General features: G+C 42.9%; 1 long non-coding RNA gene across 1 annotated transcript; it reads right to left on the reverse strand.

The window, feature by feature from the left end:
- Positions 1–2,002: 2,002 nt before the first annotated feature.
- On the reverse strand, positions 2,003–12,624 carry LOC129403691 (uncharacterized). The gene is made up of 3 exons (XR_008629383.1): positions 6,574–12,624; positions 5,214–5,246; positions 2,003–2,920 (listed from the first exon to the last, which is right to left on the reverse strand). It is a non-coding gene; the product is annotated as an uncharacterized LOC129403691 (long non-coding RNA).
- Positions 12,625–15,487: the final 2,863 nt, after the last annotated feature.

The raw sequence follows: 15,487 nt of genomic DNA on the forward strand, positions 1-15,487 counted from the left end.
ACAGTGACAGTCCTATATATTTATTAATGAGTCAATCTATAAGAGCAAAATCCTATGAACAAATTTATTTCCAATAAAATATGTCCAAGTAGGGGCTGAAGAAATAGTGCTGAGGTTAAGGTGCTTGCTTGACTTGCATGCAGTCAACCATGGTTTAGTCCTCAGCAGTGCACCCGGTTACCCGAGCACCAAGAGAGATCACTCCTGAGCATGGAGCCAGGAAGAGCCCCTGAGCGTTGCCAGGTATGGCCCAACTCCTCTTCCAAATAATAATAAAATACAATATGTCCAAATACTACAGATGTTTTCAGTATGATATGATGAAATGTGAGTAATCTTGACACAGCATAAAGTATCTGTGCCCCGTTTTAATCCCAGCTGGATTCTCCTGGGATTCTCCTCCAATGTCTAAAGTTTTACCTAACTTTATTATCATTTGTTACCTGCTTTCATCTGCTAGGGAATAGGACAATTATGCAATTATTCTCTCTCTCTCTCTCTGGTGTGTGTGTGTGTGTGATACCCTGTTTAGGACTTAGTCCTGGCTCTGCACTCAGGAATCACTCCTGGCAGAGCTCCAGTTATTGAACCCAGATTGGTTACAAGCAAGGCAAATGCCCTACCTACTGTTCTCTAATTCTGGTTCCCTCCTTATATTTCTTAACCAGAATTCACTTCATCCAGAAGACATAGCTAGGAAGTGTTAAACACACACAAAACTATGATGATGGCACAGAAATGAAGAGAAAGACCCATTTTCTAGTTTCAATTTTTGTTTTTGTCAGGTTCTTTAGTGTACAAGAAAAATGGATAAGTAAATTGCCTTTAAAATAGCTTTTCACTGGCCTCACATGCTAGGTGAAAAAGCAGCTCTAATAGAGGAGGGATCACCAAGCAAAGGGTGCTAGGTGGGTCCACTAGGGATATGGGAGATACACGCTGAAAATAACTATAGATTGAACATGATGCCTACTTAATACCTTTGTAGCAAACCACAACACCCAAAAGCAGAGAGAGAGAGAGCAAAAGGGGTCACAGAGGCGGGGTGGGGTGAAGGGGACAGGGTGGGGGTGGCGGGAGGAATGCTGGGATCATTGGTGGTAGAAAATGGGCACTGGTGGAGGGATGGGTACTCGATCATTGTATGACTGAAACTCAAGCATGAAGATTTGTAAGTCTGTAATTTTATCTCGCGGTGATTCACTAAAAATAATAAAAATTAAAAATAAAATAGCTTTTCAGGGACTGAGGATATAGTACAGCAGGCAGGGTGCTTTCTTTGTATATGGTTAACCCAGGTTTGCTCTCCAGCATCCCACATGGCCCCCCATGTCCTGCCAGAAGTGATCCTTAAGCACAGAGCCAGGCCCTAAGTACCACTAGCTGCTACTCAAAAACCAAATCAAATAGCCTTTCAGGCTTACTTTTCAAGTGCCTGTTGTCTTTTGACAGGTTTCTAATTTGCTTGTCTCTATGTCTCTTTGCTGTTTTTTCTCTCCCTCTGGAGCAGCTTGTTTTCTCTGTCGAACACATGTATCTTCTCTCTTCCCCACTGACATCTTTCTAAGTAAGTTTTTGTTCAATAAAAACTCCTTTGCTTTGGGGCCAGAGAGATAGTACAGTGGGTAGGGTGCTTGCCTTGCACCAGGCCAACCTGGTTCCAGTCCCCCAGCACCCAGATCCCACCAAGAGTGATTACTGAGTAGAGTCAGGAGTAAGCACTGAGCATTGCAGGGTGTGGCCCTTCAGGCAAAACACAACCACAACAAAGTTTTTCATGGCTGGCCCAAAGGCTGAGTGCATGATTTGTATGCAGGAGGCCAAAATCCAAATCTTGGCATCACATGGTTTCCCCAAACACCACTGAGTGACCCCCTAAGCACAGAACTGTGGGTAGTCTTGAGTACTGGGTGTGGCCCCCAAAGAAACAAATAAATCTTTTTGGTCTTCACAACATTGAGTCAGACAAGAATCTCCAATGAAGGCAGAAAATTTCGGCCAAAATTTTATTAGAAACAGAATTTAACTTATCATTAAAGCATCTTCTGGGATGGAGCAATAGCACAGTGGATTGGGCGTTTGCCTTGCATGTGGCCGACCGGGGTTCGATTCCCAGCATCCGATATGGTTCCCTGAGCACCGTCAGGAGTGGTTCCTGAGTGCAGAGCCAGGAGTAACCCCTGTGCATCGCCAGGTATGACCCAAAAAGAAAAAGGAAAGCATCTTCACAAAAGTGCTTCTTAGTTACAAAAGAACAATAACCCCCCCCCAACCTTTCAGAAAATTTAATGAGGGGATTGGCAGGAAGTGAGGAGAGGCAGTTCTGAGGCTCTCAGGAATTCCGCACCTCCCTCCCCGCCAACCTCCCGCACCATGGGTTTACTCAGAGCCATGATAAAGGTATATTTGACCCCACAGCCATTTTGGAGGTGCCGCTTCTTAGTAATCATATCTTCAAACTCATCCACTTTATTTTATTTTTTGCTTTTTGGGTCACACTCGGTTATTCCTGGCTCTGCACTCAGGAATTACTCCTGGCGGTGCTCAGGGGACCATACGAGATGCTGGGGATCGAACCCTGGATTGGCCGCGTGCAAGGCAAACAAACGCCCTACCCGCTGTGCTATCTCTCCAACCCCACTCATCCACTTTAAATATGATAAAGTCCCATATCCTGGAGTAGAATTTCTGGTGGCCGAGGGAACTTTGCCCAGCAGAGAGTCTTGGTCACATGCTCCTTGCTTTGCAGCTTAGCATGGATAGTCAGACACAAGGACTGGGCCTATGTGGACACTGAGCCCTGGTGCTTTCCAAAGGCGCCTGTTCGGATCCTGAGACTGGGGAGTGCTGAAGGCAGGTGGATGCGAATGTTTTCCAAGGGCTGTTCCAGATACTCCTGGGGGGAGGCAAACATTGAGCACTGGGCCCCAGAGGTAAAAATTCAGTTGACCTAACTGACTGTGGAGGAAAACCAGAATCTTTTCTTATAATTTAATTTTATTTTTATAAAGTAGTTCACAATATTTGATTACATTTAATATTCGAACATCAATCCCACCACCATTACACCTTCCCACCACCATATTTTGGATGTTTCCATTCCGAACCCCAACCCCTGCCCCAAAGCAGAACCAACATAATTTGTTTTGCATGGTTTGTTATGAATAATCTGCTGAAAATGATCCAAAGAAGATTTAACAGAGGAAAGCATGTAAAGATTGTTGCATTTCATACAGGAGCCATTAAGCCCTTCTATAAGAGATTACTAACATGTTGTTAAAGGTTGAGCCTTGTGTGCATATGTTTTACATATGTACATATGTAAAAACATATTTGCCCCTAAGACTGGTTGCCTTCTACTTTAAACACCATCAAATGTGGTACACTACTCTTGAAATATTAGTGGTGTCAGTGGAGATGGGTTCATTCATGGATGAGGCTTGGCTTGAGCATATGGAGAGTGGCTGTGAGCATGGCAGAGATTGAGTTCTGGAGGTTTTTGGCTGCCAGGGCTGGCACCATTGGGGTGGGGAGGGGACCTCACCTACCTACCTCCGGGTTGCCCTGAATGAAACAGCCTGGCACGGGGTATGGCATGGCAATGGCTTATTGAAAAACCAGAATCCTGACCTTGGAGAAACAGGGTACAGTCCACCTTAATGAAATTATCGAAGGTAGGATCTGGGGATATAGATCAACAGTACAGCACTTGTCTTGCATTACTGAGGCCCTGGGTTTGATGTCTGACACCACAAAAATCACACACACACGAACTCAGATTATCAAAGCTAACAGCACCTTATTGTGTCACAGTGGTATATTTATTTTATTATTGGGGTGGGGATTGGATCACGCTTGTGCCTAGGGGCTGCTCCTGGCTTGGTGCTCAGGGATCCCTCCTCATCATGCTCAGGGAATCATATGTGGTGTTGTGGATCAATCCCAAGCCTCCTGAATGCAAATAATGAAGTCTAGTCCATCCAGCTATCTCTAGCCAGTATGTATTTTTTTTCAAATGTAGGGGAACTACTATTTGTTCAGTATGTATTATTTAATATGATAATATGTACTGAGAAAGACACACACATAACTTCTGCAACAGGAAAACCACCCAAATACAATCATGAGCAACATGAAACAGAGGGAAAATCAACATAATTGAGGGATTCTATGCATTTATTGGACTGCAGTTTTAAAAAATGTCAATCATGAAAAAGACAAACTAAGAAACCAAGAGAAGCTAAAGAGATGAAAACAGACTGGGTCCTGGGTTGGAAAAAAAAAGAATAGCTAAAAAAACATTTTGGATAGATATAAACTGTAGTTGGATAGATGTGTAATGTCACAGGCCAGAGCAGTAATACTGGATAGGGTGCTTGCCTTGCATGCAGCTGAGCCAGGTTCAATCCCTGGGACCCATGAACTCTGCCAGGAGTTATCCCTGAGTACAAAGCCAGTAGTAATCCCTCAGCACAGCCAAGTATGGCCCAAAAAACAAATGGAAGGAAGGAAGGAAGGAAGGAAGGAAGGAAGGAAGGAAGGAAGGAAGAGATAGAGAGAAAGAAACAGAAAGAGGAAAGAAAGAAAGAAAGAAAGAAAGAAAGAAAGAAAGAAAGAAAGAAAGAAAGAAAGAAAGAAAGAAAGAAAGAAAGAAGAAAGAAAGGAAGAAAGAAACAAAGAAACAAAGAAAGAAAGAAAAAAAGGAAGAAAGGAAGGAAGGAAGAAAGAAAGAGAAAGAAAGAAACAAAGAAACAAAGAAAGAAAGAAAGAAAGAAAGAAAGAAAGAAAGAAAGAAAGAAAGGAAGAGAGAGAGAGAGAGAAAGGAGAAAAAGCAAGCATGTTGTATCAGTATCGAACTTCCTGAAATATACTTATCCATGAAATGTCTTTTTTTTTTTTTTTTAGGGAACATACTTGAAATATTGGACTGGAGTGATAGCACAGTGGGTAGGGCGTTTGCCTCCTTGCACGTGGCCAACCCGGGTCTGATTCCTCCATCCCTCTCAGAGAGCCGGGCAAGCTACTGAGAGTATCCTGCCCACACGGCAGAGCCTGGCAAACTACCCATGGAGTATTCAATATGCCAAAAACAGTAACAACAAGTCTCACAATGGAGACATTACTGGTGCCTGCTCGAGCAAATCGATGAACAACAGGACGACAGGAACAATCAAAACAAAACTTGAAATATTAAGACTAAAGAGATGTGGTACCTCCAGTTTACTCTCAAACGGCATGAAGATTTCCTTGAGAGGAAAAAAAAATGAGAAAACAGAGGAGATAAAATGTTAATAACTAACGATCCAGGTAAAGAACATTCAGAAATTCTTTGTACTATTTTTCCATTGTATGTAAGTTATATTATTTAAAAACAAAACATTTGGAATCAAAAGATAGCACAGCGGGTTGGGCACTTGACTTGCATGCTTTTGATTCAAGTTTGATCCTCAGCACTCCATATGGTCCTCCAGTGCCTCCCCCACCCCCAGAAGTGATCCCTGAGCATAGAGCCAGGAATAAGCCCTAAGCACCTCCAGGTGTGGTCTAAAAGCCAGGAGTAGCATCTGAGCACAGTCAGGTGTGGCCCCAAACTACCCCGAGCTGCAAAAGCCCCAATAAAAGTCTGCCTTATAGCCCAAGGACCAGAAAGGAGGCCAGGGATGAGCCAGGATGTGACTCGGTGGCTTGCATGTTTGAGGTGCTAGATATAACCCCTGATGCTGGGGGTGGAGAAGTACCAGGAAAGGGGTAGTCCAACAAGAGGAAATAGAATAACCACTCTATTTCAGTCAAACGTCACAGAAAAACTGTAGCCATACTCACAGCCTAGATTTTTACCCTTCTATATAGGCACTCAATTACCTCCTAGTTTCTGGGGTTGAGTAGGAAATGGGTACTTTCACCCTCGCCGGGCCATTTGGAAGGACAGAAGGGGCCAGGTAATCAAGAACTCCAGCTATTCCCTTGTTTCACAGTTTATACATGTTCTCCAGCTGGTTGTGTTTCAAACATGTGTGTGCATAGGGCATATGGGACCTGACTGATCCGTTCCAAAAAAGTTTGTTAGTAAGCAACATACATTTGTTCTATAGCAAACATAAAATTGAATTCTAAGAATTGTTTTAAGTAACCCATAGGCTCTGGGCACATCTTTTCAACTCCACTGTTCTTCCTGCTTAACATACACCTAACTAACTAACTAACTAACTAACTAACTAACTAACTAACTAACTAACATACGCCTCAGAGACCTGGGCCCTACGAAAACAGGATGAGAACACTATTTGGATATCCCAAAGAGGAATCAAAAGAGCCATGCTGGGGCCGGAGTGATAGCACAGCGGGTAGGGCATTTGCTTTGCACACGGCCGACCTGGGTTCAATCCCCGGCATCCCATATGGTCCCCCAAGCACCGCCAGGAGTAATTCCTGAGTGCAAAGCCAGGAATAACCCCTGAGCATCGCTGGGTGTGACTCAAAAAGAAAAGAAAAACAAACAAACAAACAAACAAAAGAGCCATGCTTGGAGTATCACATCTCACTCAAGTGAGAGAAGAAATCTGGAGTTCCAACCTCCGTCGGTGATCAAGAATCAGGGACGCTGTCTTGTTTGCCAAGACGTCAAAAATCAGATGGGCTGGACACATAATGTGATTCAGAGATGACCGCTGGACTAGAGCTGTTACCAACTGGATTCCACGGGACATCAACCTATGAGATGGTCAGACTTCTTTGTCAGAACCCTGAATGAACGGTTTGAGGCTTTTCCTGTTCCTGGAGCAAGCAGATACCATTGGGCTACACAAGCACGTGACAGGGACAAATGGAGACATTACTGGCACCCGCTCGGGCAAATAGATCAATGGGAAGACAAGTGACAAGACAACCCATAGGTAGGCAAGAGAGAGGAAGAGAGACAAAACAGATATAACAGAGAAAAAAAACAAAATTGCAGAATTAAGCCCTAATATATCAACAATTATATTAAATGCAATTGATTTAAATATACCAATTGAAAAATAGAGAATGGCAGAGTGGGTTAAAACTTGACCCAGGGAACACCAAGTAGAGGATGTTGGGAGGACTTGTTCGGGTTGGGAGATGCATGCCAAAAATAGACTATAGACCGAACATGATGGCCGCTCAATACCTCTATTGCAAACCACAACACCCAAAAGGAGAGAGAATAAAAGGGAACGCCCTGCTGCTGAAGTGGGGTGGGATGGCGGGGGATGGGGTGGGGGTGGTGGGAGGGATGCTGGGAACATTGGTGGGGGAGAATGGGCACTGGTGGAGGGATGGGTAAACAATCATTGTATGACTGTAATGCAAACAAGAAAGTTCATATGTTTGTAACTGTACTCCACGGTGATTCACTAATAATAATAATAATAATAAAAACTTGACCCAGGCACCAGATAAATAGTACATCAGGTAGGGCACTTGCCTTACATGCAGTCAACCAGGGTTGGCACCACATATGGTCCCCCAAGTCTCACCTGAGCACAGAGCCAGAAGTAAGCCCTGAGCACCACCAGGTGTGGACCTAAATTCAAAAATAACCAAAATGACCCAGGAGCTGGAGAGATGATACAGTGGGTCAGGCGCTTGCCTTGAATGAGCCTGATCTGGATTTGGTCTCTGGTACATATATGGTCCCCCAAATCCCACCAAGAGTGATACTTATGCACAGAGCCAAAAGTAAGTCCTAAGCACAGCTGGGTGTGACCCCAAAACAAAAAAAAAGTATATTCCAATAAATGAACCAACCCACGCTGTCTATAAGAAACTCATTTCACATATAACAACAGATATAGTGTAGCAGGTACAGTATAGCAGGTAAGGTGCTTACCTTGCATGCAGCCAACCCAGTTCAATCCCCAGCATCCCCTATGATCCCATAACACTGCCAGGAATGACAACTGAGCATAGAATAAGGGGTAAGTATACCAGGTATGGCTCAAACTCCACCCCCTAGGGAAAAAAAACAAATAAATAAAACATAAAATAAGCAGGCAGAATTACTATTATTATTTTGGTTTGGGGGCCCACACCTGGTGGTGGTCAGGGGCTACTCCTAGCACTGTGCTAAGGAATTACTCCCAGTGCAGGAATCAAACTCAGGTCTCCTGCATGCAAAGCATGCATTCAATCTATTGAGCTAAGTTTCCTGTCATAAGATTTATTCTTTTTTTTTTTTCTTTTTAGACATACCAGGGACTGGAGCGATAGCACAGTGAGTAGGGCATTTGCCTTGCATGTGGCTGACCCGGGTTCGATTCCTCCATCTCTCTCGGAGACCCTGGGAAGCTACCAAGAGCATCCCACCCACACAGCAGAACCTGGCAAGCTACCTATATGCCAAAAACATTAACAAGTCTCACAATGGAGACGTTACTGGTGCCCGCTCAAGCAAATCGATGAGCAATGGGATGACAGTGCTACAGTGCTACAGACAGACAGACCAGGGGGTTCTCTGGAACTACTCTGGTCCTGTGCTCTTGGTGGTACTCAGGAGACCATGTAGTGCTGGAGATCTGAGGATCAAACTCAGGGCCAGCATACCTCCAAGCTCTCTGGCCCTGAGGAAGATTGAAATTAAAAGCATGAAAAAACACATACCAGGCAAATATTTTTGTTGTTGTTGTTTTTCGGCCATACCTGGCAATGCTCAGGGATTATTCCTGGCTCTGCACTTAGAAATCATTCCTGGCAGTGCTTTGGGGAGAAGCTGAGGTTTGAACCGGCGTCAGCAGCATGCAATGCAAGCACCTCACCCACTGTACTATTGCTCTGGCCCCACCAGGCAAATATTTTTGAAGGGCCTCACAAGCAGTGCTCAAGGATCACAGCTCCCTCCCAGCTAAACTCAGCCAAATGGACAGGCAGTTAAATGTTGGGGCCTGAGAATGCGATGCTGCTTAGGTCCCGGGGTGCTGGGGATGTGGCGAGACTCTGGAAGCCATATGGCACCCACTATCAAATCTGGCTCAGGAGCATGCTATGCCTGCTAGGCTCTCTGGGCGAATATTAAAGGAAAGAGGATCTAATCTTAATATTAGATTAAGTAGACATCAGAGCAAAAATAATAACCAAATTACTAGAGAAATATCAATAATAAAATGGTCAACCTGCTATTGCGATGTAGCAATCCTAAATGATATACCAAATAACAGAGCTGCAAAACATGTAAGCTAAAATTTATAGAACTGCAACAAAAAATGGACAAACACACAATTGCAGTAGAAGTTTCAATAATATTCTATGAACAATTATAGTACAACTTAGATGGAATACCAGCCAGGATGTTCTAAGAACTGAAAAATACTATCAATCAACATGATCTGATCAACATTGACAGTATACTCCACCCTACAAAAGCAGTATACACAATATGTTTATTATAGTTTTCAGGTCTCTTACATCTTTATTTCATATAGTTATAAAACAAAAGAAAAGATTCATTTGGGGGCGGAGGCGTGGGGGGGCAGGAACAACATTTAGATCAAGGATGCTTTTGAAAATTCAATTTCTTCTCTTCACTTCTTTCCTTTAGTAGTATTCTGCAGTGAAAAAAAAAACCTAGGTATTTGCTGCAGGCAGTTTCTTTTCCTTCCTTTAGTTGTAACTTGACGACATATTTTCTTTATCCAGTTGTCAGTTTCCAGCTTCTGGCTTTAAAGACCAACTCATTAGGCCACCCTGAATCTTCCCCTTTAAATCTTGTAGGGAAGGGGCGGAGCTAGGGCGAATTCTCCTAGGAACCAGGATCTGACTCACAGATCCCGCCCATCCCATCCGCGTTCCTGTCTGCAGCCCGAGAACCACTCGAGACGTTCTCCTGTACACAGTCTGTTTAAGTGCGCACAGAAAAATAATAATAGAATTGAATTTAAACGAGATAAAGAGTATTTTTCTCCTAAAATCAGGAGCTAGCCAAAAATCTGTTCTTGGGGCTGTAAAGATAGTACAATGGCTACAATGGGTAAGATCTGCAGCTGACCTGGGATCCCCAGCACCGTATATGGTCCCCGGAGCCCCGTCTGGAGTGATCCCTGAGCCAGAGCAAGGAGGAATACCTGAGCATCGCCAGATGTGGCGCCCCCTCCAAAAAAAGTCTGATCCCACTAATCATATTCAACACAGTGCTTGAGGATTTAATGACTGCAAAAGGCAAGAAAAATGATGGTATAGCTGTTATTTAGATAAAATTAAATTTTAATAATTTTAGGGCTGGAGCGATAGCACAGTGGTTGGGCGTTCGCCTTTCACGCGGCCGACCCGTGTTCGATTCCTCCGCCCCTTTCGGAGAGCCCAGTAAACTACCGAGAGTATGGAGTCCGCAAGGCAGAGCTTGGCAAGCTACCCGTGCGTATTGGATATGCCAAAAACAGTAACAATAAGTCTCTCAATGAGAGACGTTACTGGTGCCCGCTCGAACAAACTGATGAGCAAGGGGATGACAGTGACAGTTTAATAGAAATAATTAAAATTATTTCTATTTGCATCTCACTTGATTGGCTACATAGAATATCTAAGGAATCTACATTTAAATTAAAAACTCACATAATGAACAAACAAATCGGAATTATAAGATCCTAGGTTCAATCCCTGATATCACATATCCCTCCCCCCTATACACAATACATACACACATACACATGCTACTGGTAGGATATGATCCCAGGCCAGGCCATAACTCAGTGTGTCCCCTCCCCCAAAGAATTAGTATCTATATTATGTGAATAATTTTCCACATAAAATTTTAAGAAGAAAACAAGTAAGACATAAATGAATACCTAGGGACACTTTACCAAAGAAGAAATACAGAGGGACCAGAGTGATAATACAGAGGGTAGGGTAATTGCCTTACAAGCAGCCAACCTGGCTTCAATCCCCAGCACTCTATATGGTCTCCCAAGAACCAACAGGAGTAATTTTTGAGTGCAGAGCCAACAGTAACCCCTGTGCATCACTGGGTGTGGCCCCAAAACAAAAAAGAGTTAATACAGAGAGCAAATAAGAACATGCAAAAATATTCAATGCATGCACAAAAGTCAAATAAAAATCGATTGAAGACCTTGATATCAGACCTAATCCATAAATTATATCAAAGAAAACATAGGCAGAACACTCCATTACATGGAAGAAAGAGGTATCTTTAATGACTCAACCCCACGGCCAAGCAAACAGAAGTAAAGATAAACAGAACTACATTAAACTAAGAAGCTTTAGCACTGCAAAAAAAAAAGGACTAAAATAAAAAGACACCCTACAGTCTGGGAGAGGATATTTACTCATCATTCATTGGGTAAAGGGTTAATATCCAAGATATATAAAGTATTAGCAAAACCTTACAAAAAGAACCAGGGCTGGAGAGATAGTAGAGCTGGTAAGGCACTTGACTTGCATGTGGCTGACTAGGGTTCAATCCCCAGCACCAGAAATGGTCCACCAAGTCCACCAGGAGTGATCCCTGAGTAAAGAGCCAGGAGTAAGCCTTGAGCACAGCTAGGTGTAGCCCAAAACAAACAAAAATTTTAAATAGGAAAGGGGAAAGGAATAGAAACTTCCCCAAAGAAGACATACAAGTGGTCAAAATGTGTTGCTCTGCATCACTTATAAGCAGGAAAATGCAAATCAAAACAACAATGAGATATCACCTCACACCAGTGATATTGGCATACACAACAAAATACAAAAACAACCTGTTCTGGTGTGGTGGTGGGAGGAAAAGGGGCACTTATTCATTGCTGGTGGGAGTGTCAACTGGTTCAGTCTTTTTGGAAAATAATATAGACACTCCTCAAAAACCTAGGAATTGAGTTCCCATATGACCCAGCAGCCCCACTTCTTGGCATCTATCCCCAAAGCAAAAACACTTCAAGTCAGAAAAGACATTCCCATGCCTATGATCATTGCAGCACAGTTCATGATATCCTAAATCTGCAAACTATCCAAGGGCCCAAGGACAGATGACTGATAAAAGATAGTCCATATATACAATGTAATACTAATCAACTATAAGAAAAGATGAAACCATGAAATTGCTGCTATATGGATGAATCTGGAGAGCATATTGCTGAGTGAGTTAGAAGGAGCATGACAGACACATTAACTTTTGTCATATGTGGGATATAAAGAGACATAACAGGAATATAACACAAGGAAAGGAAGGATGGGGTTAAAGTAAGGGGAGACCCTGGCAATGGTGGAGGGAAGTGGACAGTAGGGGAAGTTGTGGTGAAGGACTGTGCTATGCGCAAAACCCTATCAGTAACAGTATTGTAAACTATAGGTGCCTAAAATAGAATTTAAAAAAATTAATTCATAACCCATAAACAAAACACAAATTAAAAGTGATAGTTAGACATCACATCAAACCTATCAGAATTTATACTGGCTTGGGGGCCTAAGTAGCAGGAGCTCGTCCACATGTAGCTTTTCCTGTGCACTTTGTTGAAATGAATAAAGTCCAGTTCTATTTTCTCTTCTGTTACCTCATTTGCCTTTTGAAATCCTAGGAGTAGGATTAGGTCACATTCCTAATCCTACTGAACGCCAGTGGTAACAGGAATAATCTAGTGAAAAAAATCTTCCATAAATATTTTGACTTCCAAATGAGAGAGCAGTGCACCTACTTTTTTTTGGGGGGGTCACACCCGGCGATGCACAGGGGTTACTCCTGGCTCTGCACTCAGGAATTACTCCTGGTGGTGCTCAGGGGACCATATGGGATGCTGGGAATCAAACCCGGGTTGGCCGAGTGCAAGGCAAATGCCCTACCCGCTGTGCTATTGCTCCAGCCCCAGTACATCTACTTTTATAGTGCCATCAAGTTTGTACTCCTTTGGGGAGTGTGTAATTTACCTTGGAGTGCTCTTATCCAAGAGGAATAGGTGCTGGATAAAAGATTACAAGTATTAACCTAAAGCCTTATGTAATAAATATATGAGATGGCACAAAGCAGTACACAAAAATAAGGTAATATTTAAATTAACTTTTAAATTAAAACCCCTTACTAAATGGAAAATATCTAGATGAAAGAAAACAAATGAGGGGCTGGAGTGATAGCACAGTGGGTAGGGCATTTGCCTTGCATGCGGCCGGCCTGGGTTCAATTCCTAGCATCCCATATGGTCCACTGAGCACTGCCAGGAATAATTCCTGTGCATCGCCGGGTGTGACCCAAAAAGGAAAAAAAAAAAGAAATGAAAGAAAACAAATGAGGGCTAGAGTCATAGCATAAAGGTAGGGCATATGCCTTGCATACAGCTGACCCGGGTTTGATCCTCAGCATTCCATAGGTGCTTGCCTTGAACATGGCTGATCTGAGTTTAATTCTAGCACCCCATATGGTCCCTTGACCCCTGCCAGGAGTTATCCCTGAGTTAAAAACCAGGATTAAGTCCTGAACACCACTGGGTGTGACCCAATTTACAAAGAAGAAAATAAATAAGCTAAGATCCAACTCAAAGTTGTAGAAAAGAAAACCAGCCAAAGATGAAAAATTTTAAAAATATATAGTTATCATCAAATAAATCTGATGGCTGTTTGGGTTGTGTGTTTGGGTTGTGTGTGTGTGTGTGTGTGTGTGTGTGTATTGGGGGAAGGAGGCTGGCACAACTGGTGGTGCTAAGGACTTAGATGCATGCAATAAAAGTAGCTTACCTGCTGTACTATCTCTCCGGCTCCATAACATTTTTTAAAAAGTAGATGTGGGGGTAGAACACTTGTCTTGCATGAATGAGGCTCTGAGTTCAATTACAGGCAATGCCAACAATTGATATTAATTGACAGAACTGACATAAACCAATAGAATTGATTCTTTTGGGGCAGTGGTAGATGAGGAATGGCATGTCTTATAGATGCAAGGCCCTAAATTTGATATCCTTGCACTGTATGACATCTCCAAGAATAACTGGACCCACCACAGAAATGCCCTCTCCTCTACGATAAAAACAACTTGCTGGGGCTGGAGTGATAGCATAGCGGGTAGGGCGTTTGCCTTGCACGTGGCCGACCCGGGTTCAAATCCCAGCATCCCATATGGTCCCCTGAGCACTGCCAGGAGTAATTCCTGAGTGCAGAGCCAGGAGTAACCCCTGTGCATCGCCAGGTGTGACCCAAAAACCAAAAAATAAATAAATTAAAAAATAAAAAATAAATAAAAACAACTTGCTTTTTTTCACTGTTTTTCTTCTTTCTCTTGTGTTTTGGTCCCATGAGCACCGCCAGGAGTAATTCCTGAATGCAAAGCCAGGAGTAACCTCTGTGCATCACCGGGTGTCACCCCCCCGCCAAAAAAAAGACTCCAGTGGTATAAATTTCAAAAGACCAATAATTACAGCAGGTATTAAAAAAGTATTGAAGGAGCTATTCCTGCCCCCTCTCCTACTAATGGCAGCATGTCCAGAGTTTTTAGGTGAATTCCATAAAATCTACATAGAAAAGGAAATCTTGTGATCTATAACTCTTTGAGAGAATACAAAAGTTTCCAATTTATTTTACAAGACTAGTAACAAAGCAAAAAATGCCCATAAAAATATATATCTGGGACTGGAGCAATAGCACAGCGGGTAGGGCGTTTGCCTTGCATGCGGCTGACCCAGGTTTGGTTCCCAGCATCCCATATGGTCCCCTGAGCACCACCAGAAGTAATTCCTGAGTGCAGAGCCAGGAGTAACCCCTGTGCAGAGCCAGGTGTGACCCAAAAAGAAAAATTTTATGGGTTACCCTATTTTCTAATTTATATGTAAAAGTTCTTAACAAAATATGAGCAAGTCAAACAAGAATTTTATAATATAAGAATAATAATCTTAGGTTGCCGAGAGGTAATACAGGGGTTAGGGTGTTTGCCTTATACATGGCTGACTCTGGCTCGATCCCTGGCATCCCATATGGGACCCAGAGCACTGCCAGGAGTGATTTCTGAGTGCAGATCCAGGAATAATGCCTGAACATAGCTGGGTGTTGCCTCCAAACAAAAATAAATAAATATTTTTAAATAACTGAAGTACAAGCACTCAAATATGCAAAATTGATAGCAGTCATAATTATAACTTGGTACATAAACATTGAAAGAAAATAAATTATAGGATTATTTTACATAGAATTATTTTTATTTATTTTGTGGGAACCTAAGTATTACTCAGAAGCTCTGGGGACCATTCCTTGCAATACTGGGCCCACCTTTACTGAGACTTGTGATGCGGTGCTGCTCAGGCCCAGTGGTATCACTGGGGACCACTAACACCACCAGTGCTCAGGACATCAGGGCTACACCTACTACACCTACAGGGGACCATGTGGTGGCAGGGATCAAACTCACGGCCTCACATATGTAAAGGCATGTGCCCCAATATATAGGATTATTTCAGTAGGTGCCAAAGCAGTTGATTTTTTTCCCTAATTCTGTAACTTCTCAGCAGGATGCCTATGTTGACACTTTGAACTCTCTAACAAAAGCAGCTGGTCTGCCTTTAAA

This window comes from Sorex araneus, chromosome 3 (genome assembly GCF_027595985.1).
Source record: "Sorex araneus isolate mSorAra2 chromosome 3, mSorAra2.pri, whole genome shotgun sequence".
In the NCBI taxonomy this organism is placed as follows: domain Eukaryota; kingdom Metazoa; phylum Chordata; class Mammalia; order Eulipotyphla; family Soricidae; genus Sorex; species Sorex araneus.